Here is a 27,649-nt window from a genome sequence, read left to right on the forward strand (position 1 = left end):
TATTAATGAAAAGATTTAAAAAAATAAAACACTATGAAACATCATCTGCAAGGAATGAGTATAGAGAGAATCCCACGTCAAACCACTTTTTTATCATCCAAGTGGAAAAAGGGACCTAGGAAGACGCAGACCAATGTGGCAGTGAAAAGTGAAGACGGAACAGGCACATGTACCTAAATCCTGAAGTGCAGAAGAAGAAGAAGAAGAAGAAGAAGAAAATTATTTTCCATCGTTTGACAGCAAAAAAAAGGGAAAAGAAAAACTATTTACAGTCGTGATTTGACACTGTTGTTTGATTATTCTTAGGGATATCCGTAAATATATCAACTGACATCCATATACGCGCAGACCTATGTCTAAAGCCAAATTTCACTCGTTCAATTAGAAGTTAGTGGCAGTCATTTCTCCTAGCAGCATCAGAACTAATGTTTAAAGCTGCTTCACTTGCATTCAGTGCCATGTGGCGATTTTCTTAAAGTATGTTTCCAATTCTATACTGACGCCATATCTTACCGCGACTGATGGGAATGAAGAGCATTCACCACGTGTTTTTAACTTTTTACTCTGGTAACACAGCTTTTTCTACGACACTGATAATAGTATCAACATACAGAAAATGTTTTCTAACAAACTAATAACAGATCGGTGTTGTTGTTGGTTGTATTTTTCTAATGAAAAACGAATTTACGTGGTTTTTTATGAATGTGTTTGCAGATCTGGACTTCTTTCACTTACAGGACATTCTGTATATTATTTAACACTAGTAACTTAAAGAAAATGGTACAACGAAGGTCGAACCTATTGCTCTCTCGTAGTTTACAAATAAAAATAACTTTAAAAAATTCGGTAACATTTAAGAATAGGGTCAGATGTGTGTTACTTCCTTAAATCCTTTGATTCATCATCGACACACAAATAATTACATCGCACCTTCAAAGACGCCAGAGTGTGAACAGTAAAATAATATTTCATAAGAAAAGTTGTTGATAATGGTTTATTAACTTAAATATTAACGTATGGAAACATAAAATATGTGGTACAGAAACGAGCTCCACGGTTTCGTCACACTGAAAGCATCATGTGTAGTTAATTGTGAGATTACTACAAGTTTTCATTCTCTACTTATACCGAATCAATTATCAAATGAGGACTAGACTTTGGGAATTAGCGGTTCGAAAAATGTCTGTGTATTGTTCGCACACGACGCTGTACTCAGGTACATCACTTTTTGTTTATTGCTACGTGTTTTTTACACAGTTTTAGAGTTCTAACTTAATCAATACTATGACGCCTTCGTCTTATCATATAACGTCATCTCATTCCGGACGACGTCTTTGGATGTTCCATTTAGATACTTCGTACTGGTAAATACTTCGTATTGGTTAACACTTTAGCTGCAAGCTTTTGAAAGATTCTGTTCTCTGGTATAATGTAGAATTTGAGTTTCATGTTTTCTAATTCTTAGTTTCTGAAAAATATGTTCACTATCTATTTGCGTAATTAATTTCACTGTGATTATATTTACTACTAGCAACATTTCCATATAGCGTCCCTATCAACTTCTGTAAGTTATGATATAGATCTTTTTTTAAAATTCTGTTTCCCTCAACGTCGAGAAGACGCGTCGCCTTTCAGTACACTCGAATGAATGTAATCTCTGATTTCAAACGAGCTTAAGTCTTTCCTCTACGAGTTTCATAAATACCGGCAGAGGTTATTTTACGCAATATGGCTCGATTCGAAAAGTTGTGTAACTGCAATTCATGAACTCCAACACTAGAAACACACAGCCGAACGTTAAACATTTACATGGCAAAATATTTAATGAAATGAACAATAGTGGGTAGGAGATAGCCGAGGACAATGAATTTGAATTATTCTGAAAGAATTTGCGATTCGAAGCAGCGACCTCTGAATGTTGAACACTGGTGGAATGCAATTTCCATGAGGTGGTAAACAACAAGACACATTGTTAAACACTAAAATTTCACAAGCTGTTCTCATAGTTATCGTTTCTCTTTCCTCTTCCACTCTTGATCCTGCGGTGTAACATTCCAAAGGAATCTATCTTTAACTGCCCTAGTTAAAATTTCAGTAATTTAGGGCTGGAAAAGAGAAGAGTCGAAACACTTGAGATATGGTGTTACAGAAAGATGCCGAAAATTAAACAGACTGACAATATAAGAATTGAATATGATCGGAGAATATGAATTGTGGAAAATTCCAACGAGAAGAAGGCAAAGATGGTGGAACTTGTGTTAGGACAGTAAAGAATAAATTCCATTCTTCTAAAGGGAACATTTGTGGGTACAACTGTAGTGTAAGACGTATATTGGGTACGTCCAGCAAATAATTGATTTATGTTGAATGTAAGAGCTACTCCGAGATGAAGAGATCTGCAGAGTAAGGTAATAGTTGAGGACCGTACCAAACCAGTCAGAATACAAAGAGACCAAAATAGTAAAAAAATCTCCTCCTGATCACTCTACGGCTAATGGCACTTCCACATTTTGTCCAAATGCCTCTCGTCAATACACTTCTGTATCTCTGGATGCTGAGTGACTGCTATGTATTCCTAACCAGCGATTATAACATATTCATCCCTTTAGATTTTTCAGTGATTTAGTGAACCATTGCTGTTATCTACGCAACCGACTGGTAGACATTATTTGTAGCTCTTTCGACAATGTTCGAGTCGACAGTGTACTGTACAGGCACATCCTGCAGTTGCAAATTCGTTGTAAATTGCAGGAAGATATAAAGATGAGCAGCACTTGCTGTAAAAACAGGCAGCTGATTCTCATCATAACTAGATGCAATGCAAAGTGTGTAAACAGACAAAGTCTCGACAGCGCTTCATTACATATTCGGCGATTAATCACTGGAAAATATTTCAATAGTGAAGTCAAAGGATCGATTAATCTTATCAGAAGCGTTATCGAAGCACAATGGGATTGTGCATCGTACACATCCTCTCCCTCAAAATTCCGAGGTTCCGCCTATCGATACAAGTCATGTAACATACTACTTCTCTCAACATTCATTTCGTGTCATTACTGGTACGGCAAAATGTTCAGTGCAAAGGGTTAGCGACAATTTTTCTCTCGCATTCCAAATGCGGATGGAAGAAAACAAAGAGAAAACGATTCTGGTAGAGCGTACAGTGACGTGAGAGGTACAGATACATATGCTTTTAAGGAAACTGAAAGTCGTTACCGAAAGAAAGATAAAAGAGCAGACTAGAACAGTTGGTTGACTGGTAATGTAAGTTTTGAATACTGTATTGTGTGGAAGTGAATAGGAACAGTGAAAAAATCGAATAAGAACCGAGACATAATTAAAATATGGCAGTAGGTGGTAATTAAGAGATCAGTCGGGTGTATCTCATTTGTCTCTGTGAAATATATATCGTTAACACCCGATTCAATCATCTTATTTAGTTGTTTTGAATTTTACAAAGAAATAGATGTTAACTAAAGAAGCAACAAATAGTTGCTGCCTGCATACACAACAAATATGTAGAGACTGATTTTTTGTTTCACATATAAACTCATAATTTATTTTCGCGCTAGTACATTATCAGGCATGTGTGACACAGCGGGAGAATATCTTGTAGCCAATTCGATGCCTCAAGTAGGAAAAACAAATACATCCATCCAAGGAGTGGCCATGACTGCTTGAAACCGGTTACAGCCTAACTAAAGAAATTTTTAAATACTGGCTAGTGCTTCTGCATTTCGTGATAAAGTATATTTAATTCAGTTTCGAGATTCAACAGAGTGGATAATATTATTAATCTAACGAAAGTGCCCATGGGCCACAATTTCTGCTCAAGGATAGCAATTGCCAAGTATCCCGAACCAGCAAATTTTAAGGAACAGAAGAGATAAATAGCAGAAGGCAGAAGTTAAAATACGTGTCTCAGTTAATACAGGGAATAGGAAACATTCAGACATTACGAGAATTGCATAGGCTAGGAAAAATGAGATACAGAAATTCGATAATTGGAAAGGGCAGTGACAATGAATAAATCTAAAGTTACGTGCTGAAGCAGCAATAATTTACGACATTAATCGATAATATCATCACGATGTAAAACGAAACCACATTAATTACATTAACCACGTACTTAGTTTATATACGTCGTTAAAGACAGGATTCCGCTTGGGGAGGAGAGAGGGACAGCTGTGTTGAGGTACACATGCAGTGATTCACTTCGCCATGCAATCAAGCAGTAAGAGAAACGGAGGCGTAAAGAACTGCCGTGCTGTCGGCAGAGCAATCTCCTGATGCACGTAAAGCGGACGGCAATGGCAACGACATGACCAAAGCTCGCCGCATCTTGAATCGAGCCGTCGCCAAAGAATGATATTAAATTTCGCTTCTTTTACGCAGTGTCTGCCAACGTCAGCGCACTCACGTTAATTGCAAGTTCGTTCGTGCCGACTACTCTTTGTTGACAGTCGTAGCCGCGTCCTGTGTGTACCCCCAGACATTCTTAGCACTGCCTTTAAATTAATATCCACTTCTAAGCGTTATGCGCACCGTGTGGTTACAAATGCGTAAAAATGAGCTCCCCATCTATATAATCTTACTTCCGCGTCGTTCTGTCGAAGATTCAGTAGTTTAAAGGGCAATAAAAAGTGAAAGGCATAAGAGACACAAGCAAACTTTCTGTTTTCAGAAACCACTTTAACTGAAAATTGTTTTACTATTCATCACATTGCTTTCGACATCTCTTAGCTCAACGTCACTGGAAATTCGTATGTATGATGGAGGAACATTGCGATATTTTTATGATGTCGTTTAAGACTCACACATTTGTGTGACCAATCATTTTGACTTTGACAAAGAGGAAGTGGAACTAAGGTGCTTCGGTGTTAAATTTAGTGCTTATTTGCAATGTGGATCTCGGTCAAGCGACCCGTGGAAATATTGAGAAACGGCATCTTTCGCTCAGTCTTTACTCACTGGACTGCTTTCTAAAGTTTATATGTTGCTCATTTTTACCTCATGTTTCTTCTGTACTGCAATCAGACGTTCATATTGTGATTTGTAGCTGGTCGCGCAATAGTCATGTAGTCATCGAAACAACAGTGGCACAATACAAAAGAGAGAGAGAGGCTTCACCAAAAGTCAAAGCCTAATGACGTATACTTAAAAACTCGGGCAGTTACTGAATTTGCTATCTTCCGAGTGTGCTCATGAGATATTGTCCACATGGATTTAGTTCTAATTATCGAACGTTACAAGGAAATTAGTTTAATATATATGTAGTTCGAAAAAGTTGCATTAAATGGATTGAAAATATCAGTGAATTTTGTCCGTAAAAATTCATTTGTAAGTTCATAAAAATAGTCTGTGATTCACATTTGAGAGTGAAGGTTTCTGTTCCCCTCCATCACGTTCAGATTTCTGCCTTTGGCACCATAATGCACAAATTGGCAGTGGCTTTCAGTGCTATCAACTGCAAGTAACAATTGTCTGGATGGCTACTAAATGTCTATGTACCCTTTTAGTTTTAATCCTAACTGCATAAATATGTCTAGTATTAAACTTCTGCCTCTTTGTCCGAAGTAGGGCGACGGATTACTACCTCACACACTTCAGATTTAGTGCACATGTCTGTTTCTTGTTAGGTTGTTGATAACATTAGTTTTTCGTTTGTTGACAAGCTTACTTACATATTAGTGTGACAAACTGGTAACTGGGATGTTGCCTAGAAAAGAGAAATTTGCGTATTGTGAACCTGTTTTGGAGTGAACTATTTTATCACCACAGTGTGAAAGTTGTGCGACGCTGTGTGCTTGTGAGCTTTATTTCTGTCTTTGTTGATTTTCTATCACTGCAAGCTTTTATGAGGTGCAGATATTTCACGTGGTACTTTATGCATTTGGCCTTACGTGGCTTGAAAAGAGGTCATTTTGTGTTGATAGGGATAGCACGATGAATTATTTACGGCCTCAGTGTGCTTCAGAATACAAGTACTCTCTAATATTATCGCACCACCTCTAGATTCGCAGTATCATTTTCGCTGTTTACTACGCTGGAGAACCACCGCAATTCTACTAGCTCTTTACCACAGGTGCAAAAAATGATTGAGCACATTATTTGAATGTGGAATAATAGCATAAATATCACAATGTTTCTGCATCGAGTATATGAATCGAACTAATAGCAACCGAAATAGGTATGATGTAGTTGGGCATCGGAATATATAGTAAAAAGTTGACTCTTCGCGTTTATTTTGTTAATTTTAATTCAGGTAGCATATTATCAGTGTCATTTATTTCAACGGCCTGCAACAATTCTAACATCGTCATCGTCAAAACATTTGCATTCGTTTACGGAAGTTATTCCAATTATTGAACAGTGACGTCATCCTTATCGAGGGGATGCTAGTTTAGCACATTCAAGGAAAATTTCGGTGTACATCTTTGAGATGCACCGCGTGACCGTAACAGAACTTCCACAAATTGAGAGTGAACTTTCAGTCTTGGAGAATAATTGAGAGAAAAATGATTTCCTCAGTGGCGATGAGGAGTTTATTAAATTCTTTGATAATGTCAAGAGAGTGTACCTTCACTTGTCCTTGCGGTATTTTTATCTCATTGTCCCTTCTCAAGATAATACAGTATAGTGCGAGTCATTAAGTCATATGTATAAAGCTAGCTGAATTAAGTGACAGGTTGGCATTATTAGAGATCCATATTCTAATCTTTGTAGCTTCACATTAGTTGATACATACTTACCATATTAAATTGGCTTACAAACATTTTCCTGTGCCTACCATCGGAAAGATAGTAGTATAGTAAAATCTAGTGTCGATACGTTGTAGGCTTGTCAATTTTACCGTAAAGGTAGTCTCAGGGAAAAAATACTATATTTTCTTCGAAAAATGAAGACTAGATAAAACTGTTGCTTTAACACGATTTTATACTGGAAGTTGTAATGAAATGAGCTGCAGTGAACTTAAATATTCATTCCAGATTCACAACGCTTCAGGTAAGTGAAACTGAGCTGCTGTGCCAGAAACTGATTGTCGCACGACAGAAGTCATTGGTATGTTCAATAGATGGACATGTCATTCAGTGACTCCTATTACCATGTAGCCATTTATTACCATGTAGCCAGTTAGTGGTACTTTAAATTTTGTTCGTAAACCAATTTAAAAAATGGAAATAGCAGAAATGTTTTATCCACAACAAACGCTTGTAACACCCAGCGGGTCAAGTATGTTCGAATTTTTGATGTCACATAGCCACTGTTTTACAAAGAGAGCAACATATTTACTGATGACCGTTTAGATACCTTTAGTAAGTTCAAATTACACCATCTGATACAAAACTGTATTACTGAGTTGAACAATTTCAGCGGGAAAGAGCATGGACGCAGCACAGAATTTGTTTTTGCTCAAGGCGGACCCCCTCCAATATGTTGTGATCATGATTGTGTTTTGCTCAAGGCGGATCCCCTTCAAAAATAAATTTACCTTATTTTATGTATTTTACAGTGTCACACATTTTGGAAGAAAAAGGTCATTTCGAAACCCAACAAACGTGAACAACTTTGTCTTCTGGTCTTCGGTCTCGTTCATACGTGCTGGCGAAGAAAGATTATGTGTGGTTACACTTATGTTGGAAATGTTGTTGTCGTAGTTGTTATCTGCAGTCCAAAGACTAGTTTGAAGTGAAGCAGTACCACAAATTTTTTGTCTCCCATCTACGCATGTAATCTTCAGCAGTCTTCTATAGCACCACATTTCAGGAGTGTCTATTTTCTCCTTGTCCGAAGTAAATATCGTCCAAGTTTCACTCCCGTACAAGGACACAATACTGATAAATATATTCAGAAACGAATTCCTAACACTTAAATTTACGATAAATGTTAACAAATTTCGCATGGGAAGAAACGCTTTTGTTGCTATTGCTCGTCTACTTTTTATATCCTCTCTACTTCGGCCACAGTCAATTATTGTGGTTGCCATCTCCTGAATGAAGTGTCTCATTGCCTAATGTAAATTCCTAAGTGTAGCCTGATTAATTCATCTACATTCCATTACTCTTGTTTTACATTTATTAATATTCAACATATAATATACTAACAGCAAAATTTACGTTGCGTTCAACTGATCTTCCAAATCCTTTGCCGTCTTTGACAGAATTATATACATTATATTACATATTAACCTCAACTTTTTTATTTCTTCTCCTTGAACTTTTAACTTTCGTTCCAAATTTCTCCTTGTTTTCCTTTGCTACTGTCCAGCCTGTAAATCGAGTAACATCTGAGGTAGGGTACAAAGTGTTGTTTTCCTCTACAATTTTTATCTCTCTCTCTTCATTCCGTTACAATTTTTACCTCCCATACTTCTTTCCGTAGCCAGATTGACTCTTTGATGATGCTTCGGGATGTGTCTTACCAACTGATAACATCGGAAAGAGACTACAACCCTCACTTCCTCCTCAAGTACAACTTCCCTGTCATGTATTTCGACTCTTATTAAATGCGATCTGGTTTCTGTACAAGTTGTAGGTAACCTTTCGCTCCCCGTATTTTATCCCTACTAGTATCATAATTTCAGAGAGTATATTCCAGTCAGCATTGTTACATCTACAGGTCCTTAAACATAGGATCTTCTAAGATGGGTACTGTAAATATTGAGAGGTATTTCACGTATGTATCATTCGGATTGATGTACAAATCCCGGCAGTTGTGTAAGCTCTGAAGACACCCACGGACATCTTTTTTTTCAATGAATAAGCTTTGGATTGTCAGTCGGGAACGTCAGCTCATGTTTCCCTAGTCCTACATTCAGCAGAGGAGACCAGTGCACGGAAGTAACTGCTTACTGCTCCAAAAGCAGTTGGGCGTTTTGAACAAGGCGCGATCACAAGCAGGCGAAGCAGCAGTCTGCCCCTTCACGCTGTTCCTAACGGTCAAACTCAGACCCAAGGGTTCGAGCCCACACGGCACTTGAATAAGGGCACAGCCGCGTACGGAGCTGTGCGCGACACGCTTTTGCCGCCTCACAAAATACTTGGACTGTGTGGTCGAGTGCGCTGCCAGCCGACCCGCGGCTATTGTTCGTTTTCAGGTTGGCTGCCATGTGACGTAGACAATTGTTTTCAAATTAAGTGAAAATAGCTGACACGATTTTACATGTGAATAGGCCGAGTGACTGCAGAAGGAAAAAAAATAAGCGTCAGTCAGTGGATGGAGCGGCATTTACATGACATCTACATGACAAGTGGCATGAGCTGGCTGCCGCCGACGACGACGAAGACGATGCCGACGACGACGCCGACGCTGACGTGGCGTCGAGCGCCAAGGTCGCCAGTCGAGCTCTGGAATCGTCAGCCACGTCCGAGAAACTCGCACCACTCTACATTCTCTCGGAATATACGAGGATTTCTCCACGTAATCTCTCGTTATAATTTCTTTCTTTCCATTTCCTGATTCAAGTTTTATGAAATGTGCATATACCATTTGAAAGGAAATATTGAGAAACTCCACATGTCCATGTTTTCACAAAATTCAGTTACGCGAGATTTTGTACTTTAAACACATCGGCCGATCATGATACAGAGATACCCCATATATTCTAGCATTTTCTGCATTGTTGTGCAGCCGCTGTATCACCTAAGCTGAAGAGAAAAAGACATGAGTTTCCTCGAAATTTTAAGTTGTCAGCACTGTTTTAAACAGAGAGAATAATCGATATTGCCACTTTTTGGTTCAATCGATTTCTGTTGTTACTGGTGGTAAAATGTGGGACAGTGGTGATGCTAGTGGTAAATGTCAGGACACAGTCAAGAAAAGGAAGAATACAGTGGAGTTTACGAAACATAAAACATATAGCCATAAAAAGAGCAAGAGTGAAAAATCAAGCATACATAAATTGGAAAAGGGGTATATTCCAACTAACACAAAATGGTTATGGACTGCAGGAGAGTTCTAACCTGAAACTTTGCATTGCTTCTGAATTAAACTTTAATTATCGTAGTGAGCACAATAATGCAGAACATTAAATTTAACTGAATATGTAATTCTACTTCTAGTTGCCGGATGAAATACATAACTAAGACTTCAGTTCATCACCCAGTATTATCCACTAAGAAGCCAGTCTCATCTTCCGTGTGATAGAGATTTCAGAATGATAAAAAGAAAAATTAGGAAGTGGATAGGATATATTTGCTGAAAGAATATTCAAAATGAGTCCAGCACAAAGATGAAATTTGAAGCGAAAATACCAAAAACAGAAGTGGTGCTAAATTTTAAGGAATGGTGGCCAAAATTCTACCGAAGGAATGCTATTTCCATTGAAACTCAACGATGGGGTGCACAAAGAAAAAACAAGCAGCACTTTTATGTAACACAATTCATGCAGTTCTACTGTTCACAGTAATGTCTTGGTGTTAAAGTTAGGCCATTCACTGATGGAGCAAAAGAGCACACATTCCAACTGGCTGAACCATCTGTAATTCCATCAAGCCGTGTAAGTGAGGCTTATCAAGATCATGTGCCTGTAAATGAGAAGGAAATGCATTGCCTAAGGCGATTTTTTTAGCAGTTCTACCAAAAGAAGGAATCATACAGAATTTCTGCTCTAACGTGTCCTATTGGGCAACATGTGTCAAAGAATGGACCTTGTCTGGAGCATATGCCAAGAAGAATAGATAATAGACATAATATGTTTGATTTTTGTCCATATTAGCAATATGGTATGATTTAAGTAATGCTTTAAGCTTATTTATTTCAAACTATTGAGAAAGACGACATGTTCACTAAATAAAATTTAACTTAACATCAAGAAAATGTATCAGGATTGCCTGCATGACATTCTTCCCTCTACATTCATTTCAACAAAAAATTAGAAGAGAAACGGAATTTCAGCATAATTTGGAGACTTGAAATTTTTTGCATCTCCTGAAAAGTTTAGTTTTTTGGACATGTGGGGTTTCTCAACAGTCCCATTCATTTAACAGCAGCAAAAGATTGAGAAATAAAAATTAATGTTGTTTGTAACTACAACTAGAGTACATACATTACATTAGTGTTGAAAATTCGTGTGTGCCGAACTCAACAACAGAAAGAGCACAATTACAGATAATGCACTGGACATACACGAAGGATAGTTATAAAGTATTAATAATTACTTCGACAAAATAAATTTACGCAATTAATTTTTCGTGTGTTTGATGGCACATGCCTGCATTCCTGGTGCACACTGAGGCCTCCGCGCCACAGACAAGCCAAAACAAAATTGCGCAACCCATTGACGAAATTAATTACTTAACTTGCACCTTCGAGGTGACGGTTAAAACTTGATGACTACCGTTTGTAAAGAGCAATAGTTATGATGAAAGTGTCCAGGACAACCAATCAAACGAAGATATTAAGATAGGTCTTTACTCTGTGGGAAAGGCATCTTTCTTAAACTACGAACATGTCTTTCATGGTGTACAACCAATTTCCTTCAATGGCAATCTCTTAGACAGAGATATGGCATTGGACTTTCGTAAAAATGTCATCCACACAGTCCTGAAGGCAGTAAAGAGAGATAAATGCGAAAATTGCAGTCAATCTGTTTCACAGCTGTTGCTGATATGAATAATATACAGAAGAAAGAAAAAGAAACTTTTGGTTCTGATTGATGTTCAATTTATCTTTAGAAAAGTACTGAAGTTTCACTTGATAATGGAAGTAACAATGGATAAAAATTAAGATACTCTTATAGGATTTCTTGATTTAGAAAAAGCGTTAGGATACGGATAATAGTGCGAGATCTACGAAATTCCCGGAAATATAGGTATAAATTAGAGGGAAACACAGATTATACGCAATACGTACAAGAACCAAGAGACACTAACAAACAGAGAAGTGCTTGTGTTAGAAGTGAAGTAAGACAGGAATGCATTCTTTCTCCCATACTGTTCAATCTGTACATCTAAGAAGCAATTATGGAAATAAAAAAATAATTGAGTGGGGTTAATAATCAGGGTGAAAGGATACCATTGAAAACGTTCGCTAATTACGTTGTTATCCTCATTGAAAGTAAGGAAGATTTGCAGAACCTGTTCAATGAAATGAACAATCTATTGAGCACAGAATATGGATTGAGAGTAAATTAAGGAAAGGCAAAAAAGTCATGAGGAGTAACAGAAAAATGGGAATCATGGAACGAAGGAACTATGCTATGTTGTATGCAAAATAACGCATAACGGACGAAGCAAAGAGTGTATAAGTGGGACACTAGCACTAAGTGTGCATACCAGGCTAGTAGAACTCTACTAGCAGGAAAACAGTGTCCTGATTTGAACGCAAAATTTCTGACAACATACATCTGGAGCACAACATTATATGCAAGTAAATTATGGACTGTGGGAAAAGTAAAAAAGGGAATCGGAACGTTTAAGCTGTGGTGTTACACAAAGATATTGAAAATTACGGAGACTGCTAAGAACTAAGGAGGGTTTCTGGAGAACTGGAAAGGAAAGGATTGTATGGAAAACATTGACAAGAAGAAGGAGCAGTATGGTGGGATACGAATTAAGACATCAGAGAATAACTTCCATGGCACTAAAGCACGCACAGAGAGCAAAAACTGTAGAGGAAGACAGAGATTGGAAGGTATCGAAGACATAATTGGGAAGGTTGTTCGCAAGCGATACTCTTAAATGAAGCAGTTGTCACAGCAAAGGAAGGCATGGCGGGTCATATCAAATCAGTCAGACTTACCTCTGTAAATTGCTTAACAAGTAGCAACGAAGTATAGTTTTCTAACTGTGTTCAGACTGGTTTTAAAGAAATCTAAGCTGTAAAAATTACCGTATAAAGCGCTAAAAATTCTTTATAAAATACAATAATTTTAGATAGAAGTCAGTGTAACCCGATACTACTTCACGTCCTTCGAATGTTTACTCACAGATTATGAAACGGTTCCATGTTTACGTTATTGAACAGGATTCAGGAAAATTAAAGAACAAAATAGAAGGCAGTACGAACGACAACGTGTTGTTTAATACATTGCAGGAAACGAAGAATCATACGATCAAGTTGAATGATAGTGAGCTATATAAATACATTGATTCAGGCCAGTCAAAGGCTTCGATTTACTTACATTTTAAGAAAAAAAATTTCTCTGCTGGATCATATAGGCACATGAGAGCACACAGTTCATGATTTTTTCCCGCTACACTATACAGGATACACACAGACGCGTACCGGATGGCACAAAGAAGTCATTTTAGGAAGGGAAAAGTACCAAATATCATACTACTACAATATGGTCGCAACAAAGCTTGAAATTACCCATCGAATACTAAATCCCTATGAGAAGACACAATGATATAAATTTCAAAGATTCACTGCAGCTTTTTAATTCTTGATACCTGTCGTACCCAAAAACTTTCCCTATCTCTTACTTCGGAGTCATTATTTCAGTAGGCGAATTGCGCAAAACCTCCGCAACAGTTACATCTGTGAACAGTTGCTCTCTTCTTCTAAATGGCAGATTTTAAAAGCTGTATATGTGTCGAAAGTAGCAAATCCAAAATTTTCCCTCTTGGTTTTCTTGTAGTACAATAGCTCCGTGATCAGGTCAAGAGGACCACGCAATCGCTATATCATCCTCTGTTTGTAGTATTTCCTTCAAGTGTAGTTTTAGAGAAGCAACGAATATTGACATGGGAATATTCTCTGCTCCAAAAGAGGAGAACAGAATAGTTCCAAGTTGCTGCCCGACAAAAATAGGAACCGTTTTAATCTTACGTTTATGAATGCTCGAAATTCGTTAAACTCGTACCAATAGGCAGCTCCGCGAGTAAATTACCAAAAAGGACCATTAACGATCGTCGCGCCTGTCCAGTATCAGACTTCTCGCTTATAGTGCATAAAATCGTTGCACCAAGCGAAAGCTAACAAACAGCTAGTAGTAAGACCTATTTCAAATTTCATTACGGTACTTTTTTAACCTGTATCCGCGAGCTTAATATTCTTCACTTGTAAGAGACTGCAATTTGTGCAATGAAATAACATCCGCATTTCTAAGAGAACGCAATTAGTTTTTATATAATATGTATTCTCAAACATCAATGAGTTATGTAGGTAGGACGTAGTGCTTCTCACTCTTATATTTCATCAGAATTAGCGTTCAATAATTGTCAACATTGGAAGTGCAATTGCAACGCCTCTGTATCTGTGAGAAGCTTACCAAGTTGTTTTTTTCGTAAAGAAGAACATAGTTACTGAAATTGCTTTTTGATATATGTGAAAAAATGAGCACTTTAAAACGTTCATCCATCCGCCCTCGAGTGATTTATTAGCCTCATAGGGTCTCTTGCCAAGATGCAGCTCTGCCAGTACGCGATTTCATTGCATGTGAAAATCTCATCACGTCCTGATGCAGATTATCGCTAGACCTGTAACTCAATTTGCGGAAATTTCATTTTTTTTCACTTCATTCCCAGATGCAGCAAATGGCACTGTGACGAAACCTTTTAGTGAACAATTAGAGTTGTCAAAAGGCTTTTATATGACTACTGAAGAGTCATTTGGTATTTCCATTGATCTCAGCTCTCCAATTCGCAAAATCTATGACCAAAAAAAAATTTGCAATTAAGAGCTTTTATCTCAGCTGTATTTGATTCATACGTTTTGTTTATTCTATTCGTAAATGCAGGTAGCATTTACGATGTACAGTTCCAGAATTGTAAATGCAGTTACTGCACTCCAACAGGATTCTCATTCTTCACTCCTCTCACTTACTCACATCTATTTTTTGGAGAGCCGACATTGCTACAGTCGTCTTATACACAATTTATTGTGTCGCTCATATGTACTGAAAGAAATAATAAACCATGACGTAGTTCTCATACCTTTTGCAGTGTAGCACTTCTGAACTTCATGAGAACTTACACTGTCAGTCGTATGTCATTTACAGCAAGAGTCAGCGCGTTTGATTCTTGCAGTGAATAAATCGTCAGTGCCATCTGAAAACATTTTTATGAATGGATGTTTGTTTTCTTTTCGTTAATTGATTATAAAAGAGTACTATTATTGATTTTCAGATATTAGACGCGTGCGTACATTTACTTTTTCATCAAGTTCGTGTGTGTTTGTTTGTGTGCGTGCGTGCGTGTGTGTGTGTGTGTATGTGTGTGTGTGTGTGTGTGTGTGTGTGTGTGTGTGTTTTGAGTACAAGAAGGGCGATATCGAGCAGAGCTACAAGAGGCAGCGTAAATAGCGTACATCCTGATAAAACTCTAGAAACGAAAAGGAATGTGTATGTGTGCTATTTAGGGCAAAGAGACTGGTACAACGCAGGTATCCTGCAAACATGACTACAGTCTCTTGAAATGTGTTTCTACTAATTAAATCAACAAAGAAAAATAAAATCATGGTTCATTATGGGATATACCCTCCCGTCCCAGCAAAAAAATAATAATAGATAATAAACTACTTGGGCAGGTCTTCACCTTTAATTTGTTAGGATGCGATGTAACTTATGACATGGGCAAGGGCGTAGAAAATGAGATTAACAAATATCAATCATTATACGGAATGATAAACAAAACCTTCCAGAACAAAATACGAAAGGAAACAAAATCAATATTACGTAAAACCAAGCCTACACCTGTATCGCAATATGAAAGTGAGTCATGGATACCTAAAAGACATGATAAAAGCAAAATACAAGCAGCAGAAATAAGATTCCTTAGGAAAGAGAGAGGTTTTGCAAGGTAAGACCGTACAAGAAATGAAGATATTATGAATGAACTAGATATTTATAATATTACTGAAAAGACTAAACAAATTAAAATATTATAGAAACATCACTTGCAAAGAGTGAGTGCAGAGAGAATCCCACGTGTGGCCGTGCTGCGCCATCCAAGAGGAAGGCATAGGAAGACCTAATATGAGGTGGCAGTGAAAAGTGAATACGGAGCAGGCGCAAGAGCCTAAGCCCTAAAGTGAAGAAGAAGGAGGTCACTAACGTCAAAGAGTTACTGACTACATATCCGAAACGTCAAACAGGGTTTGGATGTAATGTCAAAAAAATAGATAGCAGACTGTTGACATACAGTAACAATTGAATTAAAATGAAACTCAGAGATTGGAATTTGGGAGCCGGTATCTGACGACGTATGCAGAATGACTATGTCGACTTTGGGATTTCTGGAAGGAAGAAATGGCAGTCCGTGTAAAACCAAACGTAACTGAGGAGCAAGAGCTTGAGCCATAAGCACTCCAATGAAAGAACGCTCGAGTATAATAGGATCTACCAACTAGCCTTCAAATAAATCGTTCGATTCGACTGCATAGTGACACGATCCAGACCTATCGTGGCAGTTGTGTGTCATACATGTCTCGCTTTCAAGGGATTCCAGTCATCTTCATTACGACTTCCGCGCCACGTAGTGTGCTTCGACTGCTAATAACTACTACAATGCGAAGCTGTAGCTGCTTCTATCCTACTTGATATTCAGCGAACGTAAGATGGGGTCTTTAACTAAACATGGCTTGTTTTATTCATCAGTCTTATTAATAGAAGTACTTGTAAGGCCGACAAAAGCAGTACAGGAATAATGAAGCAATTGTTCCTGGTGTAAACGTCTGGGATACGTGATCCTTCTCCTAAAACTCTTTTGAACTGCAGTCTTTCCCTTCACACGATTCACTAAACTTGTGTTAACAAATTCACTCACAAATAGTTTTTTTTTGTTCCAACAGCTGCTGTACATAATCGTGTAACGTCAGTTATCTGCAGAACTTATATTCTAAAGCACAAATGAACAGTATTACGAGTACTTTGACCCTCCATGCCTTTTGAGCGAAACTTGGGCGAACTTTGAAGGAAAACGAACAAAGCCGATTGTTATTGCTACTACAAACCCTCCCGCGCCTCCCTCTCTCTGTGTAATTTGAAACTGTGCAGTGATTTCCGTTATAAAATGGAGTAATTGAAAGAAATGTTCCCACAAAAAATTCAGAAAAGTTCTGTTTAGGCAGCACAGAACAGACCAGTCCAACGGACACGGGATAGTGTTAGAGCAAAAGCGTTTTGCAAATAAGTCTTCGGTTCTACTTACATAATCTCCAGTTCTGCTTATAGAGCACTGTGTTTCTTCCGATCCTAGACAGTTATCTCAGCACTCAAAATGATCTTCGACGTACAGCTTAGTCATTTTCGAGATTGTGTGGGTTATTTGTTCTAGTTACAAATTCGATTCCAAAGACCTAAAATCGTAAATTTAGTTAAAACATCGGAATACAAATGAAAATTAATACATCCCGAGAACATTAGACAGTTTTCTCGTAAGTTGTGTTGAAATGACACCGAACATTGTGTTACATATTTTAAATTTTGACCTTATGCTGGCAGTAGCCAAGCATCATTATAAATGAAGACATACACCAAGCGATCTTTATTCACAAAAATCTGCAATAGTCGCTGATTTATTCAGGATATTTATTTATTTTATTAGTAAATTTTCATATGACTTCATAAGCACAGTGCAGAAATAAAGTTAAAGCTAAAAAATAAAGACAAATAAATAAAATTAAACCGAACAAAGCAGATGACCAATAAAATATGACGTCTTTCTGATTTGAATCTCTATCTGGGCATAGTATTTAACGTTCCCGTTGTTTCTAAAAATTACTTACGCTTGTCATTTTGTGCTAAGGAAGCTTTAGTAGCAGGATTACATACTGTTTCATTTTATATTACTTTTACTACCCTGTAGAAATTAAATTCATTGTGCATTTAAGGAGTTGCTTGTTTAATGAAACAATCTGTGAAGGGAATATTGCGCTAAACTATTAATTCTCGACACATACTTAATCGGAAGTAACAGAGTTAATACTACGAATTCAGGTGGCTGATAGTCGTAAAGAGCCCCAAGGAATATATTGGTTTATGTGTTATATGGTGCTTATTTTTTCATTGTAATGGAGCCTGCTGAAACTGTATGCTACTGGATAACGCATCCGTTCCGAATCGATAAGTAAAATAAGTATAGCAGAGGGACTAAAGTTTCTCTTCCTAAGGTCCGATTGCGGTGGCTCTCATTTTAACAAATAAAGGGAGTATATTCAATTTGATGTCGAAGTCAGGATTTCTCAGCACTAGGATAAGGGTATACAAAGAATACTTTGTTCAAATCTTCACTTGACACTGAAATACATTCCTTCTGTGCTCAGGACTGTATTTGGTTTGAACAGGCTTCTAGGTTGAAGCTATGATGCACGACCTACCAGCGGAAATTTTAAACGACTAACCCCCAAATACAGCATTTTTAAGCAATTTTACAGCTAAAAATCTATATAGCAGCATTTAATGTTCTATTTGCGATCAAAAGCGACAGTTAGGGGGAGACCGGCGTACGTTTATGCAGAGCACTTTTCTCGGGAATCTTTTAGAATCAAGTATAGATGAATTTATGTTCGTGTACAGGCGATTACTCTATTTTAAATGTATATTTGTATAATTTGAAAGTGTGAAAGTTACTAGGGTAGTTTCGAAAAAAAAATTCAAACGTGCTGATGAGGCACGTTAAGCAGTCCTGTACGCACTATTTTGCGTTGCGTCGTAATTAATACTCCAGCCAAGGAAATTATAAGACAGCAGCAGATGGAAACGCAGTCTAAAAAATGAATGTCAACAGAATGAAAGGTAGAAATTTCTAAAAAGAAAAAGAAAACGCTATTTGAACCTAATGAATCTCAAGCAGAACGAATTAATTCTACGAGAGCAAGGACTGATACGGGCAAGAAACTGCTAAAAGCAAAAACAAGGAAAAATTGGGATAAGCCTACTTCTGACGTCGTCATTAGTGTTCTACCCACAGGCAGATTTTCACATGGTAACTCGCTATGCTCTCTCGCCTGTGGTCGTCCTATTCAGGTCCACGTAATTTCCGCTTCCATTTCTACTTTCTATCACTTTGCAGCTAGCTCCTCCTTCCTTTAAATGCCATGTCACAAACTAGTGCTTCCAAAGCGTCTGTTAGCAACAAATTCCGTCTCAACAAGTGTCCCATCTAGTTCTTCTTCGATCTCTTTACAACCTGAAGCAGTCTAATGAAGAGGATAAAAATTATGGCGTTTGGTATTTATTGCTTGAAATTATACAACCAATCAGAAAGAATAATGGACCCAGAAACTTAGATGTAAAAGGTGGGCTTACGACTATTGTGCCACAGGAAACGTATTATTTTATGTGTGCATAAATAGTAACTCGGACAGTGATGATGAATAGGCCTGTAATTAACATTCAAACGTCTGTCTACGGCATATTACGGTAATGAATGGAAGTTCGCAAAAATATTGTTTATTGCCTTTAAAACTGCTGTGTTTCACCATGTTAACTGCTATAAGTAAGACTTTAATTTTGTTTACCGTCAATAAAATACATTTTTAGAAGTTCAGCAATATGTTTTGTGTACTCATTATTGTTCTCGTGATAAGCGTAAATGTGCCCCCACAGGTCCATGAACTTGTCACATACCCGGAGTACTTTTATGCACTCTATTTGAGTCTCTATAAAATTATTTTGCATTCTTAAATGTAATGCTGATATAGAAATATATATCAGGCAGTACTTTAATAACAATGTTATAAGACTAAACAATTTTAAATACGATAAATCGAATCACCAAAATTTTAAAAATTCCGAATAGTAACGAGTTATGCAAGAGAAGATCCAACGGATAGCAGCGCACTTCGTTACAGGATCATTTAGTAATCGCGAAAGCGTTACGGAGATGATAGATAAATTCCAGTGGAAGACTCTGCAAGAGAGACGCTCAGTAGCTCGGTACGGGCTTTTGTTGAAGTTTCGAGAACATACCTTCACCGTGTAGTCAAGCAGTATATTCTCCCTCCTACGTATATCTCTCGAAGAGAGCATGAGGATAAAATCAGAGAGATTACAGCCGACACAGAGGCATACCGACAGTCTTTCTTTCCACAAACAATACGAGACTGGAATAGAAGGGAGAACCGATGGAGGTATTCAAGGTACCCTCCGCCACACACCGTCAGGTGGCTTGCGGAGTATAGATGTAGATGTAGATCTAAACCAGCTATTCACGAAATCGAACTCCTTTCAAACTGCCAAAATTCCCAGAATGAGATTTTCACTCTGCAGCCGAGTGCGCGCTGATATGAAACTTCCTGGCAGGCTGTGGCTAAGCCATGTCTCCGCAATATCCTTTCTTTCAGGAGTGCTAGTTCTGCAAGGTTCGCAGGAGAGCTTCTGTAAAGTTTGGAAGGTAGGAGACGAGGTACTGACAGAAGTAAAGCTGTGAGGAAGGGGCGAGAGTCGTGCTTGGGTAGCTCATTTGGTAGAGCACTTGCTCGCGAAAGGCAAAGGTCCCGACTTCGAGTCTCGGTCCGGCACACAGTTTTAATCTGCCAGGAAGTTTCTTGCCAAAATTCCGTTAACCATACCTTAGCGGCTTGGTCAACTAAAGAGGCACGTATATGACTGCGGGCGACTGGGAATTTGATGGGAAGGTTCAGAGATTAATGTTAACTTGGCTTGAATCACATCTGTTAACTTGGCTTGAATCACATCAGCTATCAACTGAAAACTTAATCAGAATTAGCTCATACAAAATATTTACGTCTCTTTTACGATTATGAGAAGGCCCGCACTATATTATTAAAACTACGAGATTTTTTATTTTAAATTTTTTTGTTGCGGGACCATAGGCTGTAGCATCTGGGCTTGCGTCTGTTAGCTGTTAAAATAGAGCAGCTGCTACCTGCGCTCTCACAGCCTTTCGAACAACATAACAGTAACATACCTGATAAACCCAAGTTATGCAAGAAATAGTACTCCACCATCTTATTACCCTTGTGTGCTATTTTCTGCTACTGTAAGATATGGCACCCTCAGTCATGCGCGTCAGATCTATTTTGCCTTTGGGTCACAAGCTGGACACTGTCAACTCTTCGGGCACATTATTGAGTTATACCGTCGTGAACTGCGAAAGAATAATCCAGCAGTGGCGACTTCCACCTTGTTACGTGATACAAAAGAACATCCACGATACTCCGGCTGCCATTGGTTGCATCCCCCGGCGCTGTTAATTTCCTGTTTACTAACGAGATCAAGTCTGAGGCACCTGTTGCAATGTACTAATGTTTATCCCCAGCAAACCAGTTTAGAAGGTCTTCTGGCAGTCAGCGCGTCGCTTTTGACAGAGAGCTTGCACAGTCAGGCATTCAGACATCGAGAGTCAACATTAGTGAACAGATCTATGTATTTACAACAGCTGCTGCATTACACCATATGTTCCTGCAAACTTAAGGTAGTAGTAATGCGTACTGTGAGCTAAGCTAGAACGATAAATGAGAGGTAGCACAATGCAATTATCAGTACACTTAGGAAGCGGTGAGCTGCCTTGCAGACACTGCACTAAAGCTGTGCAGCAGGCGAACAGAGACTGCTGCCAGGGACACTTGGCAACTGGCCACATCGAAGTAACACACGTTAGCCACCAAGTCTTCCACAGAGAAGCACCAAGAACGCGCGTGTGCCAGTCGACAGGGCACGGTGCAATTCAAACCTGTCCACATTTTTCGCACACCTAAAATTATCGCCCATGAAATAAAGTACGATAAAGAGGCAGAGGTACAGCAGTTGGCGTGTAGTACGACTAAACTATCGAAGAACTAGAAAGAATATACTTACAAGATTTCGCATAAATTTTCAATCGAATTCGCCATCAATATTCAATATTTCAACGCATGTAATGGAATCTTCCTTAGGAACATCTGGTGGTTCAAAATTTAGGCAGTGATAAGCCAAGGAATCGAAACCTTGAGCTGTATAATCGAGGAATGACTGAGCCACGCAACTTAGAAGATTTCATTTGTATCTGAATTAGATAGCATTTGGAACTTTCTGCTCTGTTACAGGTGAGTTTTAAAAAAGCAGCAGCGTTTAATCGTAATATTGCTTCAGTTTATAATTAAGCTCCTATTTTCTTGGTTTCCCCCTTCCTTCAAGCATATACACATCTCGGCCACCATTGTATCTCTAGCGCATAAAACAGAGCAAGGAAGTTAAGAATTTAACGTTTCGTCGAAGAAGGCGCAATAGAGAAGAGTCACAAGGTCACATTAAGCTATAAAACTGCACTTAACCCCTTTGTATAATCAGTCACAACATTCGCCATAAATGTTTTGGGAAAAGCGCAAAATACCTAAATCTGATTGTAGGAAAGGTATATGAACTTCACTGCTCCCAAATGTAAGTACAGTGTCTTAGCTACTGGGTCAACTCGATAGATACGTAAACTAAACTAAACCCTTTTCGAACAGGCCTCGGAAAGGCCAAAAGTACCGACTGACCGCCGTGTCATCCTCACCCGTTAAGGTTTCCTGGTCGGCACATCACTCTCCCGGCCGTTGTCAGCTTTCGTGACCAGAGCCGCTACTTCTCAATCACGTAGTTACTCAATAGGCTTCACAAGGAATGAGTGCGCCCCTTTTGCCAACAAGCTAGGCAGATCCGGATGGTCACCCATCCAAGTGTTAGCCAAGTCCGACAGCGCTTAACTTTGGTAATCTGGCGGGAACCGGTGTTACTGCTGTAGTAAGGCTGTTGGCCGCTAGATATAAAGCATACACTGAAATACCTCAAATGTACACAAGAAATGCCGTAAATGAAGTTGTAACCTTGAAACACGTAACTCGAATTATACACAAAGTGTAAATTCGAATTTTATAATTATTGAAGTTTTTTACACTTTCGTAGGAAGAGCTTTAGCTGCACAAGAAAATCACGGTAGTTACTAGTAGCTAGCATTGCTACGGTCTACTTACTTATTATAGTTACGACTATTGTCAAATGGTTCAAATGGCTCTGAGCACTATGGGACTTAACTTCTGAGGTCATCAGTCCCCTAGAACTTAGAACTACTTAAACCTAACTAACCTAAGGGCATCACACACATCCATTCCCGTGGCAGGATTCGAACCTGCGACCGTAGCGGTCGCGCGGTTCCGGACTGAGCGCCTAGAACCGCTTGGCCACCCCGGCCGGCTGACTATTGTCCTTCAGAAGTCATAGGCACTATTATTTAATTTATGACATTGAAGTCTTGAATGTAATGTTCTCTGTTACGTTCGTAGTGGTGGTATGTACAAATAATTTTTTCATGTTGTATTTAGATAAGAAGCGACTTGGTAAGACAGTCAAATTGCTTTGGACTTGTGAATTTCTTCAGTCAAATTCGACTCAAACTTTCAAATTCTCATTTTATTATTATTAGCGAATAAGCCCATTAGGACTAAGAAAACTGTTTAGAGATGGGAAACAACCTTCCTTTTGAACGCATGTTTCTTTCATTCTCTTTCTGTGGACTTCCTTTCTCTCCTTAGACCACGTTGTCTAGACTTCTTTGTTTTTTTCATCTTGGTCAACTAGCCATCTTTAAATTTTGGCCGGCCGGTGTGGCCGTGCGGTTAAAGGCGCTTCAGTCTGGAACCGCGTGACCGCTACGGTCGCAGGTTCGAATCCTGCTTCGGGCATGGATGTGTTGATGTCCTTAGGTTAGTTAGGTTTAATTAGTTCTAAGTTCTAGGCGACTGATGACCTCAGAAGTTAAGTCGCATAGTGCTCAGAGCCATTTGAGCCATTTTAAATTTTGGAGCTGAAGATTTCGCGGTATTTGACATCTTCTGGGGTAGTTCTTGCGAATTTCAGAACAGTTTTGATCTCGCCAACGCATTTCATCGTGTCCATTACGGCTTCGCTTCTGTTGTCAAAAAAGTCTGGGTTCGTTTTTTAAATGTGTCTATAGAATCTTAACCTGCGTTTTCTAATGTCACTATAGATATCTATGTATTGTTTGATTTCCTGATTTGTTCTGTGTCGGTATTTTTCTGCAAGTGTTTGGCCTAGAACTTTTCTTACGATTTTGGCGTTCGTTTTTCTCAGTGTTTTTAGTGTCTGATTTCATGTTCAAAATTAGTGTTCCTAGCCCATAAAGCTTTGTGTTTTAATTACTGTATAATAATTACTTTTGTGTACTTGGAGATACAATTCTTGTCGCAGATATTTTGGGAAAGTCGGTATGCTGTTCCCATCTTTTTGCATCTAACTAAAGTTGCAATATTTCGTCTCCATGAACTTTGGTGCTTGTTTGTTGCGGATCATGTACTTTTTATTTTCAGAAGATACCTAGAAACCGATTTTTTCTGCAATTTATGTCAACAGTTCAATCCAGTTTTGCACTGATGAAATGTCGCTAGTTAATCGTCTGCAAATGCTCGGCAATCTGTAGATAACTTGCCTCTGCCTAAAGCAATTGGTTGGTTAGTTTTGACCACTGATTTCTATTTGCGCCATTCTTGAAACACATTTCTCAAGAACACGTTCAAAAATAACAGAGACAGCCCATTTTCTTTTCTTACTTCCTTTCTGATTTCGAAAGGATATGAGAGTTCGCCCATAAATGCAACCTAGGTCTTTGTATCTGTCAGTATCGGTTTTATGATTGCAGGCGTTTCCAGATCTAGACCTTGTTGTTTTTATATTTGGAAGACTTATTCGCTGTCAACTAAGCCATGAGCGTTTTTGAAATCAACAAATGTGCAGACTAAATTTTTGCTACAAATTATCTTGTACCTTAGAATTAGTTTTAGGTTCAAGATTTGCTCTGAACAATAACGGCCTGGTCTGAATTCTGCCTGATACTCTCTAATTTTTTGTTCAAGTTGCGTCTGTGCTCTATCGAGAAGACAGTGGGATAGAATTTGGTATGCAACTGATATTACTGAGATCCCCCTGTAGTTAAATACATTTAGCTTTGACTCCCTAAGTCGTTCACGATGCATGACACTGTTGTGTCTATTGAGCACCACGAAATACTTTTACGACTCCCGATGAAGCTAAGTAAGTCTTCGCCATTTCTGAAGATTGAACAAAAACATAAAATCAACATGTATCTGACTAAAAACCCCTCTCTGAATGACTGCAGTGGTTTGCGGACTGGTACCACCCCGATTTCTTCACGTTGTAGTCGATACAATGGAGCTGCCGAAAATTTTAAGTTAGGACCTCTGGGCCTAAAGAGGCTTTACCGCGTGAGTCTGCAAACACATTTGTTTGATAGTTTTCACGCCACATTCAGTTATCGCCATGAATACTGCTGCGATGGCAGTTTCAGAATGTTTGTCTGTTTACTCTGCTTCGAATTTCTTGTGCGTGCTTTATCCAAATAGCGAAATCTTTTCACCGGAAGCTGATTTTCCCCTTTGCAATTATATTATTGCCACAATTTTGGCTACTCAATAATCAAAATGTTAATCAAAACTGACGGTAGTGTTAAAAGAATCCATCGGATTCATCTTGTGGCAAGACGTTGTTGTAGAGCTATCTCCCTTGTTCTTGTGACAATTCTGAGGATTCTTTTGATGTTTCTAGGCAATTTCTAACGACCAAAGCAGCAGAAATAATATTTGCATGGTCTTATTTCAACTGGAAAAACTGTTTTGGCGCTTGAAGCAACACTTATCTAGTATGTAAACTGTAAATTGCAGATCGAAGCTGGTACCATAACAAGTATCACATATGAAAACAACGATAATAACATGGCTGCTGATAAATCCTGAACATTAATAAAAGTATTTTCTCAACTTAAAACCTGAGTTCGAGTTTTGATAAAAATAAATGAAAATTTGATCTCTCAATACTAATAGTCCTTAACGAAACTAGGCACCATCTTGAAACTGTGAGCAAAGCGTTTCTTTTGTCCGATTGAAAAAAAACTAGTGATGTTTCCAGCCTCACAGTCGCTAATGCCTTCTTCAGGTTCTGCCTGCAGATCATAATGCATCTGATAAGGAGCCAGGTGTCAGAGAGACTGACTTAACCGTAATCTCATAAATACGGTGCTCGTCTATTTTCTAAGAGAAGTTTTAATGTCAGATGAAGGTATTGATTATCACTGCAAAAAAAAGTGCACGTCGTTAAGGCACACGAAAAGGGTTCTTGTGGTTTTCCGCTCTGTAGAGAGCATACGAGATATGACGCTGAGTCGGGCGTGATACTGATACTGATTGCTCAAAACGGTGGAATAAGAATTAATTGTGATGTACGTCCTAAATCCTTTTACAGACAGCTGTTAAGTAGCCGGAATTACTAACAATAGCTCCTCAATACATTTCTTACTTGTGAGCGTTTTCATTAAGATTGTTTGAGAACAGCAGCAGCTTTCTTAAATCTGTTCACATCAGAACGTGACTGTCGTACAGAAGGAAACAGCTATAAGAATACATCTAGTGAGTTAAAGGTGGTAATAGTTAATAAGAACATTTAAAAAAAAGAAACTGAAGTTCTTTTTTGTACATATCTTCCTTTATAGAGGTAACTGGAAATAGACAATGTTATTGCGTAAATTTCCATTAATTAATTTAAAAGTTGATGAATCATAATGCGAAAATAAAATTATAATAATTGTCAAGTTATGTCAAGCATCGATGCAGAATTCAGTCAGTAATATAAATGTTGTCATCTATCGGATTTTCTAGCTACTGACTATCGTATTTTTCGCGTGACTTACGCAAATGCATTTCCTTTCGTCCACCATCGTGTATTCGAAACCAGTCAGCTACTCTCGTATAACGGTCTGGTAAAAGACAGTGCTTTATTTATATGTGAATAGTATATTTGATTGCAACACCAGGACACTGGTCGAAATCCAGAATGAGAATGTATGTATTTTTTGAGTTGGAGGTACACTCTTCAACCCATTCGTCTACATCCGGAAAAAAGGACGAAGTTGGAGCAGTGTGAAGTTGGATATATGTTCGGAGTGTTAGGTTCAAATATATGTATATCAATGAGAAAGTGAAACTCTACTTGGCAGTTTAGGCCAGTGGTGATACAGATCAATCAACGTGAACACCAGAAATCTCTTTCGTGCGCTTACCCAGTGTTCCCTCCTTAATGACCTCGCTTCGGACGGGATATTAATTTCGCTTCCCCCCCCCCCTTCCCCGCCCTCCCCAATTCCCCCACGCAACCTTCCTTCTTATTTTTCCTCCTTCAGCATGTCACAAATACTTCGAAATAATCACTCAAATATTGTTCTGAATTCTAAACAGCTTACCTAAAGGGAATACACACAGTATGATACGCAGTATCAGCAGCAATGATTAACGTGTTTTTGCTTGTGGGGGAGGGGGGAGGAGGGCGTGGTGGGAGGCGGGAAATATGTTTTCCTCTGTATAGCTGGACCTAAACACGTAGATTCATCACAATGAATCCCTAGCACGTACATTAGACGACCCGTCCATATTCAAATGATGTAGGGCCGTCGTTAAGGCTAACCTGCTGATATACGTCTCATTAAAATCCTTCTGAGGGTATTGCCGAGTCATCTAACAAAATACTTAAATATTTTGGAAAATGAGGCGGTAGTACACCCAGAAATCCTTCTGAAGGTATTGACGAGTCATCTAACAAAATACTTAAATATTTTGAAAGATGAGGTGGTAGTACACCCAGAAAGATTTTAATGAGGTTGACTCTGGTCGCAGAAGCCTACGTATTTAAATTTTGCATTGTGTTTGTTTCAATTCGAAAAATACGCATCGTATGAAAAAAAAAGTTTGGATGAAAATG

Source organism: Schistocerca cancellata, chromosome 3, assembly GCF_023864275.1.
Source record: "Schistocerca cancellata isolate TAMUIC-IGC-003103 chromosome 3, iqSchCanc2.1, whole genome shotgun sequence".
NCBI classification, from domain to species: Eukaryota; Metazoa; Arthropoda; class Insecta; order Orthoptera; family Acrididae; genus Schistocerca; species Schistocerca cancellata.